Source organism: Anomaloglossus baeobatrachus, chromosome 5 (genome assembly GCF_048569485.1).
Source record: "Anomaloglossus baeobatrachus isolate aAnoBae1 chromosome 5, aAnoBae1.hap1, whole genome shotgun sequence".
In the NCBI taxonomy this organism is placed as follows: domain Eukaryota; kingdom Metazoa; phylum Chordata; class Amphibia; order Anura; family Aromobatidae; genus Anomaloglossus; species Anomaloglossus baeobatrachus.
In genome coordinates this window covers 256,876,819-256,897,247 of record NC_134357.1, presented here as the reverse complement: position 1 = coordinate 256,897,247, position 20,429 = coordinate 256,876,819, and the positions used below count along the sequence as shown (strand labels likewise).

The 20,429-nt window shown below is 53.1% G+C and overlaps 1 protein-coding gene across 3 annotated transcripts in view; it reads right to left on the bottom strand.

Moving 5' to 3' along the window:
• MAPK8 (mitogen-activated protein kinase 8) overlaps positions 1 to 1,183 on the bottom strand; it is an 85,764-nt gene extending 84,581 nt beyond the window's left edge. Inside the window, exon 1 of one of the 3 annotated variants that reach the window (XM_075349371.1) lies at positions 970 to 1,183. The gene's annotated coding sequence lies outside the window, so the exon portion shown is untranslated. The remainder of the gene's footprint in view (positions 1 to 969) is intronic. The other 2 variants (XM_075349370.1, XM_075349372.1) reach the window with 2 other exon arrangements.
• Positions 1,184 to 20,429: the final 19,246 nt, after the last annotated feature.

Below are 20,429 nucleotides of genomic sequence, written 5' to 3'. Positions count from 1 at the left end.
TACACACTGACAGCTGTATGAGCAGGATGGTGGGCTCTGTACACACTGACAGCTGTATGAGCAGGGATGGTGGGCTCTGTACACACTGACAGCTGTATGAGCAGGATGGTGGGCTCTGTACACACTGACAGCTGTATGAGCAGGGATGGTGGGCTCTGTACACACTGACAGCTGTATGAGCAGGATGGTGGGCTCTGTACACACTGACAGCTGTATGAGCAGGATGGTGGGCTCTGTACACACTGACAGCTGTATGAGCAGGGATGGTGGGCTCTGTACACACTGACAGCTGTATGAGCAGGATGGTGGGCTCTGTACACACTGACAGCTGTATGAGCAGGATGGTGGGCTCTGTACACACTGACAGCTGTATGAGCAGGATGGTGGGCTCTGTACACACTGACAGCTGTATGAGCAGGATGGTGGGCTCTGTACACACTGACAGCTGTATGAGCAGGATGGTGGGCTCTGTACACACTGACAGCTGTATGAGCAGGGATGGTGGGCTCTGTACACACTGACAGCTGTATGAGCAGGATGGTGGGCTCTGTACACACTGACAGCTGTATGAGCAGGGATGGTGGGCTCTGTACACACTGACAGCTGTATGAGCAGGGATGGTGGGCTCTGTACACACTGACAGGTGTATGAGCAGGATGGTGGGCTCTGTACACACTGACCGCTGTACGGCCGAGCTCACAGGGACAGATACGATCAGGATTGCCCACATCCCCGTGTGACCAGAGCAAGGTCGTGCCATACAGGAGATGACGGCCATGATGGCGACCAATCAGCCTTCCATTCGGTGGGCACCAGATTATGGATTACAGCCGTGGACCCGGTCAGCGCTCGGGGCTCCGGGGTCTGATCCGTCGTTCCTGGAGGGCAGACCCCTGACATGCAGCACACCCCACCACACCTCTGTGCCCCCCGCACAGCAGCCCATTGTGCCCTCGGTGCCATCCTCACCTGCCTGTGGCGCCCCGCAGGGCGGCTCCTGCACGCTCAGGCTGTCCTCACAGCGGCCTGGATGTCCTCTTCGTGCTCCGGTTCCGGTCACTCGTGCTGGCCCGTCATCTCCGCTCGGTCTCTCCGGTTCATAGCGTTCCCCGGTGTCTCGGTCTTGGAGGAGAATTCGTGACGTAACCGGAAGTCTGCGCACACGCCCAGTGCGCCTGCTGCGTCCTCGTTACGTCACTAGTCACACGTGCAGCGCTTTGTGTCGCCCCGGCAACCGAGGCCTACATATTCATTTTGAAGCCTGTGGTGCTATTTTTGTGTGATTTCTTTATTAGCCAGTGAATGTAGAGAAGCTGCGGCCTGAGCTAGTGATGCTGCTTGTGTATGTAGACAGGCTGGGAATAAGGAGAAAGCCTTTGTGCTCACTCAGGTTACAGGGGTTGGCCACTACTGGAGATATGGCCACGCTGCCCCACACTCATGGGTCCTCAGAGGGCTCCTGACATAAACATTTACTGGCCTCCCTAATAGGCCACGCTGCCCCAGACTCATGGGTCCCCACAGGGCTCCTGACATAAACATTTACTGGCCTCCCTAATAGGCCACGCTGCCCCAGACTCATGGATCCCCACAGGGCTCCTGACGTAAACATTTACTGGCCTCCCTAATAGGCCACGCTGCCCCACACTCATGGGTCCCTGCAGGGCTCCTGACATAAACATTTACTGGCCTCCCTAATAGGCCACGCTGCCCCAGACTCATGGGTCCCTGCAGGGCTCTTGACGTAAACATTTACTGGCCTCCCTAATAGGCCACGCTGCCCCACACTCATGGGTCCCCACAGGGCTCCTGACATAAACATTTACTGGCCTCCCTAATAGGCCACGCTGCCCCACACTCATGGGTCCCCACAGGGCTCCTGACATAAACATTTACTGGCCTCCCTAATAGGCCACGCTGCCCCAGACTCATGGGTCCCCACAGGGCTCCTGACATAAACATTTACTGGCCTCCCTAATAGGCCACGCTGCCCCAGACTCATGGGTCCCTGCAGGGCTCCTGACGTAAACATTTACTGGCCTCCCTAATAGGCCACGCTGCCCCAGACTCATGGGTCCCCACAGGGCTCCTGACATAAACATTTACTGGCCTCCCTAATAGGTCACGCTGCCCCAGACTCATGGGTCCCCACAGGGCTCCTGACATAAACATTTACTGGCCTCCCTAATAGGCCACGCTGCCCACACTCATGGGTCCCCACAGGGCTCCTGACATAAACATTTACTGGCCTCCCTAATAGGCCACGCTGCCCACACTCATGGGTCCCCAGAGGGCTCCTGACATCAACATTTACTGGCCTCCCTAATAGGCCACGCTGCCCCACACTCATGGGTCCCCACAGGGCTCCTGACATAAACATTTACTGGCCTCCCTAATAGGCCACGCTGCCCCAGACTCATGGGTCCCTGCAGGGCTCCTGACGCAAACATTTACTGGCCTCCCTAATAGGCCACGCTGCCCCACACTCATGGGTCCCTGCAGGGCTCCTGACATAAACATTTACTGGCCTCCCTAATAGGCCACGCTGCCCCAGACTCATGGGTCCCTGCAGGGCTCTTGATGTAAACATTTACTGGCCTCCCTAATAGGCCACGCTGCCCCACACTCATGGGTCCCCACAGGGCTCCTGACATAAACATTTACTGGCCTCCCTAATAGGCCACGCTGCCCCAGACTCATGGGTCCCTGCAGGGCTCCTGACGTAAACATTTACTGGCCTCCCTAATAGGCCACGCTGCCCCACACTCATGGGTCCCCACAGGGCTCCTGACATAAACATTTACTGGCCTCCCTAATAGGCCACGCTGCCCACACTCATGGGTCCCCACAGGGCTCCTGACATAAACATTTACTGGCCTCCCTAATAGGCCACGCTGCCCCACACTCATGGGTCCCTGCAGGGCTCCTGACATAAACATTTACTGGCCTCCCTAATAGGCCACGCTGCCCCAGACTCATGGGTCCCTTCAGGGCTCCTGACGTAAACATTTACTGGCCTCCCTAATAGGCCACGCTGCCCCACACTCATGGGTCCCCACAGGGCTCCTGACATAACTATTTACTGGCCTCCCTAATACGCCACGCTGCCCCAGACTCATGGGTCCCTGCAGGGCTCCTGACGTAAACATTTACTGGCCTCCCTAATAGGCCACGCTGCCCCACACTCATGGGTCCCTGCAGGGCTCCTGACATAAACATTTACTGGCCTCCCTAATAGGCCACGCTGCCCCAGACTCATGGGTCCCTGCAGGGCTCTTGACGTAAACATTTACTGGCCTCCCTAATAGGCCACGCTGCCCCACACTCATGGGTCCCCACAGGGCTCCTGACATAAACATTTACTGGCCTCCCTAATAGGCCACGCTGCCCCACACTCATGGGTCCCCACAGGGCTCCTGACATAAACATTTACTGGCCTCCCTAATAGGCCACGCTGCCCCAGACTCATGGGTCCCCACAGGGCTCCTGACATAAACATTTACTGGCCTCCCTAATAGGCCACGCTGCCCCAGACTCATGGGTCCCTGCAGGGCTCCTGACGTAAACATTTACTGGCCTCCCTAATAGGCCACGCTGCCCCAGACTCATGGGTCCCCACAGGGCTCCTGACATAAACATTTACTGGCCTCCCTAATAGGTCACGCTGCCCCAGACTCATGGGTCCCCACAGGGCTCCTGACATAAACATTTACTGGCCTCCCTAATAGGCCACGCTGCCCACACTCATGGGTCCCCACAGGGCTCCTGACATAAACATTTACTGGCCTCCCTAATAGGCCACGCTGCCCACACTCATGGGTCCCCAGAGGGCTCCTGACATCAACATTTACTGGCCTCCCTAATAGGCCACGCTGCCCCACACTCATGGGTCCCCACAGGGCTCCTGACATAAACATTTACTGGCCTCCCTAATAGGCCACGCTGCCCCAGACTCATGGGTCCCTGCAGGGCTCCTGACGCAAACATTTACTGGCCTCCCTAATAGGCCACGCTGCCCCACACTCATGGGTCCCTGCAGGGCTCCTGACATAAACATTTACTGGCCTCCCTAATAGGCCACGCTGCCCCAGACTCATGGGTCCCTGCAGGGCTCTTGACGTAAACATTTACTGGCCTCCCTAATAGGCCACGCTGCCCCACACTCATGGGTCCCCACAGGGCTCCTGACATAAACATTTACTGGCCTCCCTAATAGGCCACGCTGCCCCAGACTCATGGGTCCCTGCAGGGCTCCTGACGTAAACATTTACTGGCCTCCCTAATAGGCCACGCTGCCCCACACTCATGGGTCCCCACAGGGCTCCTGACATAAACATTTACTGGCCTCCCTAATAGGCCACGCTGCCCACACTCATGGGTCCCCACAGGGCTCCTGACATAAACATTTACTGGCCTCCCTAATAGGCCACGCTGCCCCACACTCATGGGTCCCTGCAGGGCTCCTGACATAAACATTTACTGGCCTCCCTAATAGGCCACGCTGCCCCAGACTCATGGGTCCCTTCAGGGCTCCTGACGTAAACATTTACTGGCCTCCCTAATAGGCCACGCTGCCCCACACTCATGGGTCCCCACAGGGCTCCTGACATAACTATTTACTGGCCTCCCTAATACGCCACGCTGCCCCAGACTCATGGGTCCCTGCAGGGCTCCTGACGTAAACATTTACTGGCCTCCCTAATAGGCCACGCTGCCCCACACTCATGGGTCCCCACAGGGCTCCTGACATAAACATTTACTGGCCTCCCTAATAGGCCACGCTGCCCACACTCATGGGTCCCCACAGGGCTCCTGACATAAACATTTGCTGGCCTCCCTAATAGGCCACGCTTCCCCACACTCGGTCCCCACAGGGCTCCTGACATAAACATTTACTGGCCTCCCTAATGGGCCACGCTGCCCCAGACTCATGGGTCCCCACAGGGCTCCTGACATAAATATTTACTGGCCTCCCTAATAGGCCACGCTGCCCCACACTCATGGGTCCCCACAGGGCTCCTGACATAAACATTTACTGGCCTCCCTAATAGGCCACGCTGCCCCACACTCATGGGTCCCCACAGGGCTCCTGACATAAACATTTACTGGCCTCCCTAATAGGCCACGCTGCCCCAGACTCATGGGTCCCTGCAGGGCTCCTGACATCGACATTTACTGGCCTCCCTAATAGGCCATGCTGCCCCAGACTCATGGGTCCCTACAAGGCTCCTGACAAACATTTACTGGCCTCCCTAATAGACCACGCTGACCCAGACTTATGGGTCCCTGCAGGGCTCCTGACATAAACATTTACTGGCCTCCCTAATAGGCCAAGCTGCCCCACACTCATGGGTCCCTGCAGGGCTCCTGACATAAACATTTCCTGGCCTCCCTAATAGGCCAAGCTGCCCCACACTCATGGGTCCCTGCAGGTCTCCTGACGTAAACATTTACTGGCCTCTCTAATAGGCCACGCTGCCCCAGACTCATGGGTCCCCACAGCGCTCCTGACATTAACCATATACAGGCCTGGATTTTACCTTCCTTTCATCCGCAATATGGGTCTACCTGGTAAGACCCTATTTCGGCCTTTTCTCGACAGGCTCTTTTTATTTATAAACCATTTACTGGCCTCCCAAACTGGCCACACTGCCCTACACTCATGGGTCCCCACAGGGCTCCTAACATAAACCATATACTGGCCTCCCAAACCGACTACGCTGCCCCAGACTCATGGGTCCCCACAGGGCTCCTGACATAAACCATATACTGGCTCCCAAACCGACCACGCTGCCCCAGACTCATGGGTCTCCACAGGGCTCCTGACACAAACCATATACTGGCCTCCGAAACCAGCCACGCTGCCCCTAGAGGTATTTAAGACATCCTCCCACTAGGGGAGGTGCCAGCTCAACGTCTTTAATTAGTCATCTGTCTGCTAGCTAGTTGACAGGTCCCGCGCTCCTGTGTTTTTACCTATTCCTGAGTCCACCTTCCTATACCTATGTGTCCCTACTGCGGCCACCATACCTGTCTGTTCCCGCTTTCCTGCCAGCCCCAGACATCCTGGCTCTACTCTCCTGCACCTGAATCCATCTCCTGTCCTGGGGGTCAGCTGCCGCAGTCCCGGTCACTGCCCTGGGAGTGGTAGCTGGCATTTCCCTCGCAGCAAGTTCTTAGTTAAGCCCCTCCCACTAAAGGGTAAGCCCCGACCCCCCCTGTGGTCCAGTGAGTCCACTCTTGCTCGCCACCTCGACACTGGCGAGTGTTACAAAAATATTATTATACTGCCCCATAAATAAAGATATCTCCCATGCTGCACCCCTGAATAAATAATTGCCCCTTACTGTGCTTCTTTAAAAAAAAAAATCCCCTCACACTGCCTCTCTCCATAATATCCTCCCCAAACTGCCACTTTCCTTAATATTCCCCCAACACTGCCTCTCTCCATATTAGCCCTCCCATGCTGTCCCTCTTGGTAATTTACCCCCACACTGCATGTCTCCATAATGTCTCCCACACAACTCCTCTCTGTAATATTACCCCCCCACACACAGAGCTCCTTTCCATAATATCCCCCCACACGACTCCTCTCTGTAATATTTTTCTACACAGCTTCTCTGCATATTAGGCCCACACACAGCACTTTTCCGTAATTTCCGCTACCACACAGTGTAATTCCCCCCACACACACACAGCTCCTCTTCACAATATTACACCCACACAGCTACTCTTCATAATTCCCACACACACAGAGCTCCTCTTCATAATTCCCCTCGATAGAGCTCCTTTTCATAATATACCCCCCACACATCTCCTCTCCATAATATTCCCTATTAAAACAGCGTTGCCTTATAATGTGGCATTATAGTAACAGCGACACCCCCACCTTCTACATTAGGATGTTTAATCTATAGCTCCTCCTCCTTACTTTTTCTGGCGCATCCTTGCATCCTCTGAGCTGCAGCACCCACAACAGCAGCAGTGTTATGAGGTTATGTGATGCCCTGGCCGGGCCAGGTAGTCACAACTAGGCCCCTGCACTACACCGTTCCCTCATAGGCAACAACAGCCAACCTTTAAAACCCTAGTTACCCCCCTCAGGGCTGGATGGACACACAAGGGGGCGTAACCAGGCAGTTGGAAGACGCCCACCAAGGAGTCTAGACAGCCCGGGGCGGGAAAGTAAACAGAGTTCAAGTTGGAGAGGAGTGTGGGCTGGAGCTGTGTGCAGCTCCAGCAGAGGCGAATACCCCAAATTGAACGGCGCCAGGGTAGGAGCCCTGGTGCCTTTGGCTAGGAGGCAGACGGCGGTCTCCGTCTGCAGGAGCCGGGAAGATGGCTCAGTGGAACCGAGGCGGACCGGGACAGAGTAGTGACTCGCCGGTACCGACCCGGGGAACCGACTCGGAAACCGGAGCACATAGGGGGGTACTCGGACCCTGAAGCCAAGTCCAGAAGCTACTGGAACTGGTTAATTCACCGATTGAGGCCAGGACTAGAGGTCCTGTCCCACACAAAGTCCCGATTGAAGACAACAGCCCAACGAGGGAGATAGAAGGCCACCGCCAGGGCTCAGAGATCCCACGGGCCAGCGTCTGCGGGCAAGGGCTCCTTAGGCCACATCCAGCCGGGAGCGGACTCCTGCAGTTGCAAGCACAGGCAGTCCACCATTACACAAAGGCGCAGGAGAAAGATAGAGACCACCAGCCGAGTGGGGGACCAGAATGCAGCCGGCTGCGGGCACCGACCACTATCACCTCGGTTTATCAGAGACTCGTGTGTTTCCTTCAATAGTGAGTACACCAGCACCCTGCGGTCGCCCATCTCCCTGCACCAATCCCCAACGGGTCCCGGGGCCACCATCCCTGCCCACGGAGGGGTTAACAACTTGCTGCATAACATCCCCCCAGGGTGCCCCGTCACTGCAGAGGTGGTGTCTAACCTCACCACATACCGTGGGTGGCGTCACAAACTTAATACGGCTCAGCCAGGACATATACGTCCTACATCCACCACTACAAACCCCCTTTTTGATCGAAGTGACCGCGAGACCCCCGGGTCCGGAGACCCTCGAGCCACCCACAGAAGGTCCGGATCCGAGCAGCTCGGCTGCTACGAGCGGGATGGCACACCTCGATTTCTGGCGTCACGAACAGGATTGATACCCATCCACTTACCTTGTGGAAGGGCGCCTTGTATTGAAGTCAGCGGTGATCCGTTGCAGAGATTTCAGAAAGCGCCATCTTGCCGCCATTTTTGGGTGCGAAGATTCCCGCCCAGAGTCTTCTTCCCCGAGAAAAGTGAGCGAAAGCCGAGGCCCCGCCCCCTTGGAACACGGCCGGAAGGCAAGGCCGGAAGTCGCAAAACGAAACTGACAGGCCTAAAAGAGGAATGCCAGCAAAAGACCAAGAGGGGGGCGGGTGAAGATCTTGCACCATGTGACCGAGCAGATGGAGGGCAGGGACTCCAGGACCCTGCCACATTCCCTGTTCCTGAACACCAGCCGAGCAGTATGACCGCACCATCTGGCAAGCCCGCGGTGGAGGAACCGGGACAGAGCAGATGTGCCGCCGCATCCAGGCCCAGGCGACCTGCCTGCTGAGGCGGTGGGCAGCCGAGATGGCGGAGATAGCCGCGGCTGTGAGGATTCGCGAATTGGATACAGCGTCGGAGGAGCGGGTAAGCGACCCACGCCCTTGCGTCCCTCAGGGACCGGCCGTTCGGGCTGAAGGGCCCGGTCTGCCCCTGCCCGCCGCGCTGCCTCCCTCGCCGCCCGCACCCATGAATGCCTCCCCGCTCGGTCCGCTGCCATCAACACTGGCAGCGGTGCCCGTGCCGTCGACCCATGAGGACCAGCCCGAAGAAGACGCCAGCAGTCAGCCCAGCACTGCCCCGGCACCGACCCCGGCTCCACGTACCACCAGCGTCCGGAAGGTGCCCTGTCCCGCTTTGGACCCGCCACTGATCCCGGAAGAGGCCGCGCCCCAGACGACAACAGCTCCGGCAGTCCGCCTGGCCAAGGTGGAGGTGATTCCTAACTGGAAGCCAGCCCAGCGGGCAAAGCTAGCCGCTCCCACATTCCAAACCTCGGCTGAGGTGCCGCGGAGTTGCAGCTGTCAAGTAGCCGAGCAGGCCACGTCACAGCGGAGTTCCCCAGTGCAGAAAGTGTCGGTCGTGGCCAGCACGGGGGAACTCCGGCTGGGACCGACCCCCGCGCAGAGAGAACTGGAGCATGCCGCAGACGCTCCATATTGGGAGCGGCAGCAGCGCCAGCTGGGCCGAGAGATCGCCGCCCGTGAGAAGAGGAAGGCAGAGGTGCTGTCCCGGACCTATTCGGAGAAGGATAACCTCCGCAACGCCACCTTCTGCGTGAGGGGCCCGACACACGAAGGCCAGGTCCAGCACTTCGACCCCCGAAGAGGATGGGGTTTCATCTTTGAGACGGGCATGGAGGCAGAAATCTTCGTGTCCCGGAGGGATGTGTACCCGCATCTTCCCATTGGCCATCCCGAACGGAACCTGGAGCCCGGAGAATTGGTGACATACACCCGACACTGCGGGGAGAGGTGGTGGTTCGCTCTCGATGTCAAGAGGAGGGTGAGCAAAAGTGCCCAGAGGTGCGCCCATCCCCCTCCCCCGCCATCAAGTTCTGAAGAAGAGTATTAAGGAGGTAGCGGTTCCCGACTACCTTTTCTGCAAAGTCCCCGTTGGGACCCTGTTGATCCCGTTTGTTTAATTGCATTTAAAAAAAAGACATGGCTGAGAACTTGCAGGCCAACCCAAAAACTATTGGGCCTTGTAAATAGCCCCAGACCACCCTTTTCATCATGCCACAGTGCCCGGAGAGGCTGGTTGGAAGAAGGGCCTGTGGCAGAGTAGGCCGAGGTCCCGTCGCCATGAAAACCGGTGACTACCCTCCGGGTCAGGGGTCACCTGGACGTGGGGCCTCTGAGAGAGACTGCCGGGTAAGGAACTTATTACCCGGCCTGTGTGGGCACCACCCGGACCGGAACCCGTTTCCTGGACTGGGGAAAAGGGGTGCGACTGCTCAGCAGTGTTTAGCGGTGGCACCAGGGCTAGGTTTATTTGGGTGGGCTAAGGTGAAAAGGACATGGTCCGTCCCGTCCCGGTTAATAAAAATGTTATGCAACATTAAAGTAAAATGCATCCCGTTAAGGGAAGAAACCAAAATATCCATGAATGTAAATATGTTATTATACTTGTATCTGTTTTAAAATCTTTTATCTTTTCCAGTTAAACAAAATAAACCGGTGGTGGTCGGACAGCCCGCGGACGGTCTGTGTTTAACCAAGGGGAAGTGTGACGCCCTGGCCGGGCCAGGTAGGTACAAGTAGGCCCCTGCACTACACCGTTCCCTCATAGGCAACAACAGCCAACCTTTAAAACCCTAGTCACCCCCTTCAGGGCTGGATGGACACACCAGGGGGCGGAACCAGGTGGTTGGAAGACGCCCACCAACGAGTCTAGACAGCTCGGGGCGGGAAAGTAAACAGATTCTGTTAGAGTTCAAGTTGGAGAGGAGTGTGGGCTGGAGCTGTGTGCAGCTCCAGCAGAGGCGAATACCCCAAATTGAACGGCGCCAGGGTAGCAGCCCTGGTGCCTTTGGCTAGGAGGCAGACGGCAGTCTCCGTCTGCAGGAGCCGAGAAGACGGCTCGGTGGAACCGAGGTGGACCGGGACAGGTTAGTGGCCCGCCGGTACCGACCCGGGGAACCGACTCGGAAACCGGAGCACACAGGGGGGTACTCGGACCCTGAAGCCAAGTCCAGAAGCTACTGGAACTGGTTAATTCACCGATTGAGGCCAGGACTAGAGGTCCTGTCCCACCCAAAGTCCCGATTGAAGACAACAGCCCACCGAGGAGGATAGAAGGCCAGGGCTCAGAGATCCCACGGGCCAGCGTCTGCGGGCAAGGGCTCCTTAGGCCACATCCAGCCGGGAGCGGAGTCCTGAAGTTGCAAGCACAGGCAGTCATTACACAAAGGTGCAGGAGAAAGACAGAGACCAGCAGCCTGGTGGGGGACCAGAACGCAGCCGGCTGCGGGCACCGACCACTATCACCTTGGTTTACCAGAGACTCGTGTGTTTCCTTCAATAGTGTGTACACCAGCACGCTGCGGTCGCCCATCTCCCTGCACCAAACCCCAACGGGTCCCGGGGCCACTATCCCTGCCCACGGAGGGGTTAACAACTTGCTGCATAATATCTCCCCCGGGTGCCCCGTCACTGCAGCGGTGGTGTCCAACCTCACCACATACCGTGGGTGACGTCACAAACTTAATACGGCTCAGCCCGTACATATACGTCCTACATCCACCACTACAAACCCCCTTTTTGATCGAAGTGACCGTGAGACCCCCAGGTCCGGAGACCCTCGAGCCACCCACAGAAGGTCAGGATCCGAGCAGCTCGGCTGCTGCGAGCGGGGCGGCACAGTTACAGCATGACATGATGCCCTCATCACGCTGCTGCACATTAGGTCAGGGGATAACAAGCACTGCTCTGCTCCAGAGCCCGGCACCAACGTGTTTAAACCCTTCACGATCAATAACGTATATTTACGTAATCAGCCGTGTCCTTGTCTTTTATGCGGGCTCACACTAAGCGAGCATCTTTCCTTGCACTTGAAGGCTGATTTAACCAGACATGAAGGGCCTCTAACAGACACAGGTGGGCCTCTAACAGCAGCAACTGCCGGCTGTCATGTAGCGCTCTGTGAGAACCACCTGCTATTGTGATAAGTGGTGACATGGTGAGGTCACCACAGTTCACAGCATCCAGGTCACACAGAAGGTTGCTTGAGAATCGCCAGCTGCAGTTATGAGCACTGACGTCATGAGGCTACCGCAGTTCACTGCCCTGGCTCTCAAGCTACTTTCTTTGTGACCCAGCTGCTGTGAACTGCAGTGACCTCATGACGTCACTGCTTATCCCTTCAGCTGGCAGTTCTCACACTACCTTCTGTGTGACCCAACTACTGTGATCTGCAGTGACCTCATCATGTCAGAGCCACCCGCAGTTTTCACAGAGTGCAGCATGACAGCGAGCAGTGGCTGCTGTTCCAGCCTATGGGGCTTGTTCTCTGAATGTTCGTTATAGGCTGTGCCACTGAGTCGGGGAATGTCGTGGGACCTGAATGTGGTCAGAGCTTGGGGTTATTTTAGGAATAAATTGGTGAATGAGGAACTGTGTCCTGTCTTTATTTCTTTAATTCTCTCTTTTAATGTCTTTCAGATTCTCTTTTGTGGACTACTTCAGATTCGTTGCATTACATCAAAACTTCATGGCTTTTTTTTTATTTATTTTTTAATAAACTGGTAAATGAAGACTAGAGTTGGGGGTGTTTTTTTAAATAAAATATTTTTCCTGTTTTTTTCACTTTTACATCTACTGAGTTAGTAGTGGAAGTGTCTGATAGGCGCCTCTCCATTACTAACACGAGGGCGCATGCCAGCTGTCAATTCACAGCTGGCATCAATCTCATAAATGATTACCCTGATTGCCACCACATCAGGGCAATCTAGAAGATCCGGGTACAGCGCCAGAATTAGCACATTTAATCGGGCTTTTTGGTGGGCTGCTACTTTTAGGCTGGGAAGAGCCAAATATCCATGGTATTATCAGGCCTTCCCAGCCTGATAATACCAGCCCCCAGCTGTCTGCTGTACCATGGCTGGTTATGAAAAATGGGGGGGACCTCATGCCATTTTTTTTAAATTATTTAGTTAAACGAATAAAAACATCAGCCTGGAATCCCTCTATTTTTGATAACCAGCCAAGGTACAGGAGACAGCTGAGGGTTACAGTCTTCAGCTGCTGCTTTATCTGTGCTGGTTATGAAGAATAGCAGGGACTGCATGTCATTTTTTTTTTTAACTAATTATTTTGCTAAATAGCTGTACAAGCTATATATCTAGCATTTGTCTTTCTATCCTTTTTCTAAATTGGCAAATCTTTTTCACATAAAAAAACAAACATTAATTTCAGTATCATGCGTTTTTTTTCCGGTACCTTTCATACGGATGGCACACGGATAGCACATGGATGACACACAGATGAGACATGGTTTTTTTGTGGTAAAGAGGGTCATTTTATTGGAGTCTTTGCCTCAGTTCCTAATAAAAAAAGAACATATGGAACGCAACTTACCCTTGGTGGTGTGGGGTTGGACAATCAGGGTATGTGTTTGTCTTCCACATGTAATTTTTGCTTTGCCCTGACAGCAGAGGTGGTGCTAGAGAACAGGTCTGAGAACATTTCTGTTTGTAGATAGTGGAGAAGAAGTCAGCATGATGGCCACTCTGTTTGTAAGAACTCATGAGCTTACCTGCAGTCTGTTACCTAACTCCATCTCCATCTATGCCATGGACTCAGCAACACTTACTCAGGGATGCCTGACACAGATGGCACATGATATAAAACTGAGGGTAGGACCCCTGCATTATGAAGTAATTTCTTGCTATGTCCAAAAGGCCTTCCCAATTCTATTGTACTGGGTCTACCCTGGTTGGTGAAACATAATCCTGTAATGGATTGGCAATGCAGGGAAATTGTGGAGTGGGAAACTCATGCATAATTGTTTGAACACTTCTCTCTCTATGGTCTCTTCGCAGTCCTTACCTACATTTGTGTCTGTGTTTGAGGACGTATTTTCAGAGAATGGGTGTCAGCATTTACCTCCCCATCATGACTGCCCCATTAATCTGTTTCCTAGAGCAAAACGTCCAAAGTCATTCTGGCCCAGAGAGACAGGCCATGAAAGATTACTGTATATTGCTGAGAGTCTGGAGAAAGGACATATAAGATCCTCCTCTTCGCCCGTGGCGACAGGGTTCTTTGTTAAGAAAAAATATGGGGATCTCTGCCCTTGTTTGGATTTTTGGGAATTGAATCAGATTACCGTCCGAGACTCTTATTTTCTCCCTTTGATTCCAGATTTCTTTAACCAGATTGTGAGAGCTACGTGGTTGTCCAAGTTAGGGGTACTTCTCACATAGCGAGATCGCTAACGAGATTGCTGCTGAGTCACGTTTTTTATGACGCACCAGTGACCTCATTAGCGATCTCGCTGTGTGTGACACTGAGCAGCAACCTGGCCCCTGCTGTGAAATCGCTGATCGTTACACACAGTGCTGGTTCATTTTTTGCTCGTTGCTCTCCCGCTGTGAAGCACACATCGCTGTGTTTGACAGCGAGAGAGCAACGATCTGAATGTGCAGGGAGCCGGCGTCTGGAAGCTGCGGACGCTGGTAACCAAGGTACACATTGCGTAACTAAGCGAAGCGCTTTGCTTGGTTACCCGATATTTACCTTGGTTACTAGCGTACGCCGCTCTCAAGCTGCCAGCGCTGGCTCCCTGCGTTTTGTGAGGATCCTCACACAGAATGAGCATGTCAGTTTGTGGCGTTTTTCTAATCTGCTTTTGCTATTGAAAGCATTATTTATGAGCTCAAAAATCTTTCAGGTGATGCGGTTTTTTAAAAAGCTGATCTGTTTTTGCAGCTGAAAAACGTATCCTGAAAAAACACAGTAAAAATGCTGTGTGTGAATGTAGCCTTAGATCAGGAATAGAACAGACATTTATAGGACATTTCATACGTTTTGTAAATTCCTATGAAAAAATATTCATCACACTCTGCATTGCACTACTGTCCCCAATTTATTATATATTTTAAGAGTCGTAGTCGGTCCATTTTATACAGACTCCGACTCCACCAAAATGAGCTCCGACTCCGACTCCACGACTCCGACTCCACAGTACGGGTGTGTCGAGGGTGACAGACAGGCATGTGGTTTCTGACCGTAGAAGGTCACAGCGTTTGGCTGCACAGAATGCTCCCTGACTTTCCATTGTTCCTGCTGTCAGTATTCATTGGTATAGGTAGCTTTCCAGCTGGATTCATCTCTCCTCTCTTTTACTCCCAGCAGGAGCTCGCCTTCCATCCAGCTGCTGATCATCTGCATTCTCTTGGTGCTTAAATACCCCTTCCTTCCTTGGACTGGCGCTGGTTTTTTCAGTTCACTCAAGCCTTGGTTGCATACAGGTGGCTTGTCCAGAAGGTCACGTCAGGAACAGAACCATAAAACAAGCGGGTAGTAAAAAGTCAAGCTGATCTCAAAGAATGGGAATAATCAGGAAAAAACCTGGGCGTACAAAGGTATAAACCAGGTAGCTGAACTATTGACTGGCAGTGGGAGCCAGTGGGACTGGTAGGGATAGTAAAAGCCCCGCCCAGGACAGCTGATAGAAACCCAATAGGATTAACCCAGTTGTTTCTGGACTTGCCATTGCCACAAGTCCCAGGAATAATACAGGATTGATGAAACAAAGGTGCGGCACTGCCTGGCAAACGAAGCAGATACCGTAATAGATGTTGCAGTTAGCGCATATAGTAGAAGAACAAGAATATATACGTCACTCTGTAATACTGGGTGCTAAGTTAGGATATCACTTCATATTTAATGTAAAAGAGAATCGGGCACTCGTAATTGTACAAAATAAAAAAACTACATAGGTTTTGTTTTACCTAGAATCCAGTGCTTGTAACTAAAGATAGATAAATAGTGAAATATTGGGGTTCAGTCAGATAATGCTATCCAAATACCGAGTACTATTCTAGTATTCATCGTGGATAATGCAAGTTAATGGGGAACCCGAGCATTTATTGTGAAGATTTCCCAGAAAAATGCTCGGGTTCCCCATTGACTTGCCTTACCTTCGTTATTCGTGACGAATACTGGAAAAGTACTCTGTATTCATATAGCATAATCCCAACCCGAATGTTTCACTATTCGCTCATCTCTATTTTTAACTTTTAGTCTAATACTAAAGGGGACTTTACACGCAACGACATCGCTAACGAGATGTCGTTGGGGTCACGGAATTCGTGACGCACATCCGGCCTCCTTAGCGACGTCGTTGCATGTGACACGTACGAGCGACCGCTAACGATCAAAAATACTCACCTAATCGTTGATCGTTGACACGTCGTTCAAATCCCAAATATCGTTGATGGTTCAAGACGCAGATTGTTCGTCGTTCCTGATGCAGCACACATCGCTACGTGTGACACCCCGGGAATCACGAACAACACCGTACCTGCGCCCTCCAGCAACGAGGTGGGTGTGACTTTCAATCGGCTGCTCTCCGCCCCTCTGCTTCTATTGGACGCCTGCCGTGTGACGTCGCTGTGACGCCGCACGAACCGCCCCCTTAGAAAAGAGGCGGTTCGCCGGCCACAGCGATGTTGTTAGGCAGGTAAGTTCGTGTGACGGGTACTAGCGATGTTGTGCGCCACGGGCAGCGATTTGCCTGTGACGCACAAAAGACGAGGGCAGGTGCTTTCCCAAGCAGCCTTTAGACCTACATGAAAAGAAAGAAAAGGACAAAAGATAACAAAAAAAAATTATGACATCAAATACTGAATATACAAGGTAGCAAAGTCATGAATGAGAAAATATTACTGTCATATCTAGAGAATAATTTCTAAAAACATCAGAAGGAGGCAAAGGTTCATTGGAAAAAAACCTACTAATATGTAAGAAGTTTTTCTTTTGAACCTTTGCCTCCCTCTGGTGTAATTTTTAGGAATTATTCTCATTTTCTCAGTCATGAATACACTTTCCGACATATTATAATACTCTTATTGATCCTTACGGGACTCTATTTTATGGTGTGTTTTGGATTACTCTGTGTTCTTAAATGTGTATTCTGTTAAATTTGCATATGCCAGTCATATGTAATGTGTGACTTTGTTACTTTGTATATATTTGATCTCTTGATGTTTTTTTTTTCATTATTATTTTTGTTTCAAGTTTTCTCTTTTTTCTTTCCTTTCATGTAATCTTAAGTTTGATGAAGGTCTTAGTATTAGACCGAAACATTACATATACTGTATTGCAGTTAAAATAAAACTATAAAACTACGTTCTCGTGTATAGTAGAGAGGTGCGTCAACCAGATTAGGGTGTAAATGTTGTTTCCTCCCATGACGTTGTTTGGAGCTGTCATGCATGTGCTCTACCACAATTCTGTACTGCTCCACTCCACAGTAGCCAACCTGGTAGGAAGAGGTCACCTATACAGTATATCACAAAGTGAGTACACCCCTCACATTTTTGTAAGTATTTTATTCTATATTTTAATACGACAACACTGAGGATATGACACTTTTATACAATGTAATGTAGTCAGTGTACAGCTTGTATAACTGTGTAAAATTGGGGAATCCTCTAAATAACTCAACACACAGCTATTAATGTCTAGATTACTGGAAACAAAAGTGAGTACACCCCTAAGGGAAAATGGCCAAATTGTGGCCAATTAACCATTTTCCCTCCCTGTTGTCATATCACTCATTAGTATTACAAGGCCTCGGGTGTGAATGGGGAGCAGGGGTGTTAAATTTGGTATTAACACACGCACTCATACTGGTTACTGGAAGTTCAACATGGCAATCTTCTTTTAGCCTAGGCTATGTTTATGTAGAAACAACCAATACCATAACACACGAAAACATTCGTGCCATAATCAGCATATGGAGAAAGCCATATACAGAGAATGATTGTAACGATTAAAGGAAGAAATCTGTACAAAGGCTTAGTAGTTTGAAAAAAGGTGTATACATTTTATTAAGTGAAAAATACATATAGCATTACACTTTAAAAAATGTAGAGACAGGTGATGAGTACCACTAGATGGCGCCCTCACAGCACACTGGTATATAGATATATATAGCAAAACAGTTCAGTGGCCAAAAGGTCACATAGAAAAACACCAAATGGCATCATAATAAAAATCCACTGACTGACAGGCATAGTCCGTGCTACAGCTATAAGATACTATCACCAATATCCTTCCTTAGTGCAAATATAAATACAGGCACGGAATACCTGGTCACATAAATCTACCATACCTAAAGCGTGGTGTGAGAGTCCAGACCCGACCTATAGGTTTCGATAATCCTTCTTCCGGGGGTGGTCTCAGAGTAAAAAGAGCGTCCTTATAAATAAAAACCGTCCACTCATAGACCATGTAAGTCCGGGCCAATCAAAAAGGGCCTATTCAATAGGAATCCCCCAAGCTCCCCTTTAATAATATCTATCATTGGTAAATAGCCCGAGATGCCGGGTTAAGCTCCGCCCCCATGATGACGCGGTACCGGAAGTCTCAAAGTGTAAGTGTGTCGCCCTGGGCAAGCCAGGGGTCACAGGTCACAACACCACCACACCCCACACTCCAGGTAGGCACATCAATGCTAACCAGAAATCCTTGTTGCCTTCCTCCAGGGGCTGATGATTCACACCAGGGGGTGGGCCAGGCGGTTGGCTCCGCCCACCAAGGAGATCACAGTTCTGGAGGCGGGAGAAACCAGGCAGAAAGCTCAGGGAGGAGCAGGAGTGAGGAGAACAGTTAGGGGAGTGAAGAAGTAAACAGCTAAGAGAAAGTAAGAAAGTAGTAAAGGAGGAAAACAAGTGAAGTGAGAGTAAAGAAAGAAAGCCTGAAGGGTCCAGCTTTGTGTAGGGCCAGATCAGCAAGGTCAGCGACGGCGGTGACTGTCTGGAGGGGGACCGTTTGGAAGTTCCTGGAAGGACCCCGTTGGCTGTGTGCCCGGTGGTCTGGAGCAGTGTTCCGAAGGACAGTCAGCACCAGGGCAGGGGCCTCTCGGACCCCGGCAAGGCTAGGAGTTGCCAAATTTGCCGAATCCGTCAGTGAAGGGGACGAAGATCCCCCAACAACCAAGTCCCGATTGAAGGCAACAGCCCAACCATTACAGGGGAGACACCGCCACCGCCACGGCACCAGTTTCTCAGGGCCAGCGCCTGCGGGCAAAGTGTAGAGCTCCTCCGGCCCAGATTGCAGTCGGGGAGCGGGTAACCGGAGGGAATCCACCGCTACCATCAGTCAAACATAGGTGCAAGGAAGAGGGACATCACCGTCACCTACCGGGAGTGCAGGTGCAGCCGTCTGTGGGACCGTCCTACCAGCCGTTTGGTTTACCGTACAAACTGTGTCCACGTCTCAGGCTGAGTGAGTACCACAGTGCCGCAAGGCACAGCGCTGCCCCCGCGTCCCTGCGCCCACCAGGCTCCGCACCTCCTTCTCCACCACCGGGCCCCGGGATCACCAACCCCTACCCACGGAGGGGCAACACAACACCTGGCTGCTCCGCATCACCATCCCCGGGATCCCCGAATTGAGCAGCGGTGGTGAAATCACCACAACCGTGGGTGGCGTCACGAACTATAACAATCCCCCACACCCAACCACAAACCCCTTTCACTCACGGGCGAGGAGTGTCGCTCGAGAAACCCCAGGATCTGGCCCACCGCTCGAGCCACCACTGAGCAGCTGCCGGACCCGAGCAGAAGGGGTGAGCGTAGTGTGCCGACACCCTCCTCCCCGCCCGCGACAACTTGGCGTCACGAACAGGATCTTACCGCTCTGCCGTCTGGTAGAGGTGCGCCTTGTTACCGCCGGAGGTATCCGGCAGAAAAATTTCAGAAGTCGCCATCTTTGGCGCGAAGAGTTCCCGCTCGAGCGTCTTCTCGAGCAGTAGAGGCGCGAAGGCCAAAACCCCGCCCCGGGAGAGGAGGGGCCGGAAAGAGCTAAGGGGGACGCGATGGCGGCTGGCGGCATGTAGTCGCGAATATAAAAGCAGGGACGCCAGGACCTTGCAAGCATACCGTTCCTGGAAGCAAACAGAGAAGCCATCATGTGGATGCCGTCCCGCGACACCGTAGCCCCCGCGCCTGGAACCGCAGCGTGGGTGGAGATCCGAACCGCGCAGCTCTATCAAAGGCTGCAGGTCAGGATGCAGCTCCTCATGGAGGAGTGGGAGGCCGACATGGCGGACGTTGTAGCCACCGTGCGGAGACGCAAGGAGGAGGCGGAGAAAGGGAGGGTGAGTGACCCACGTCCCGATGCCCTTGAGGGGCCGGTCATCGCGGCTGTGGGGCCCGGTCCAAGCCCTCTCCCCCCGTTGCCTCCCTCGCCACCCGTCCCGGAGGCCGTGACCCCGCCACTAGGTCTGCTACCACCGCAACCGGTAGCAGTACCCAGCGTCCCCGCCCAGGCGGGCCGACCTGTAACCGGAGCCCGCGGCACACCGGAGGTGTTACCGTGGAAGACGCCGAAAGTAGAACCGGAGGCATCCCTTGAAAAACTCCCCGAGCCGGAGCCGATGACCCGTTCCGAGCCCAAGGCCCGGCAGCGGAAAGCCCCTATGCCCATCCCCCACACCTCGGCTGAGGTGGCGCCGGGTTGTTGCTGCAAGGCAGCGCCCAAGGCCATGACACCGCGGGATACGCCGCCCACCTTCCTGACAGTGGGTAACGTTCTGGATGTCCCGCGGGGCCCGACCCGTGCGCCGGCGCTGGCAGCAGCGCCGTACTGGGATAGGGAGCC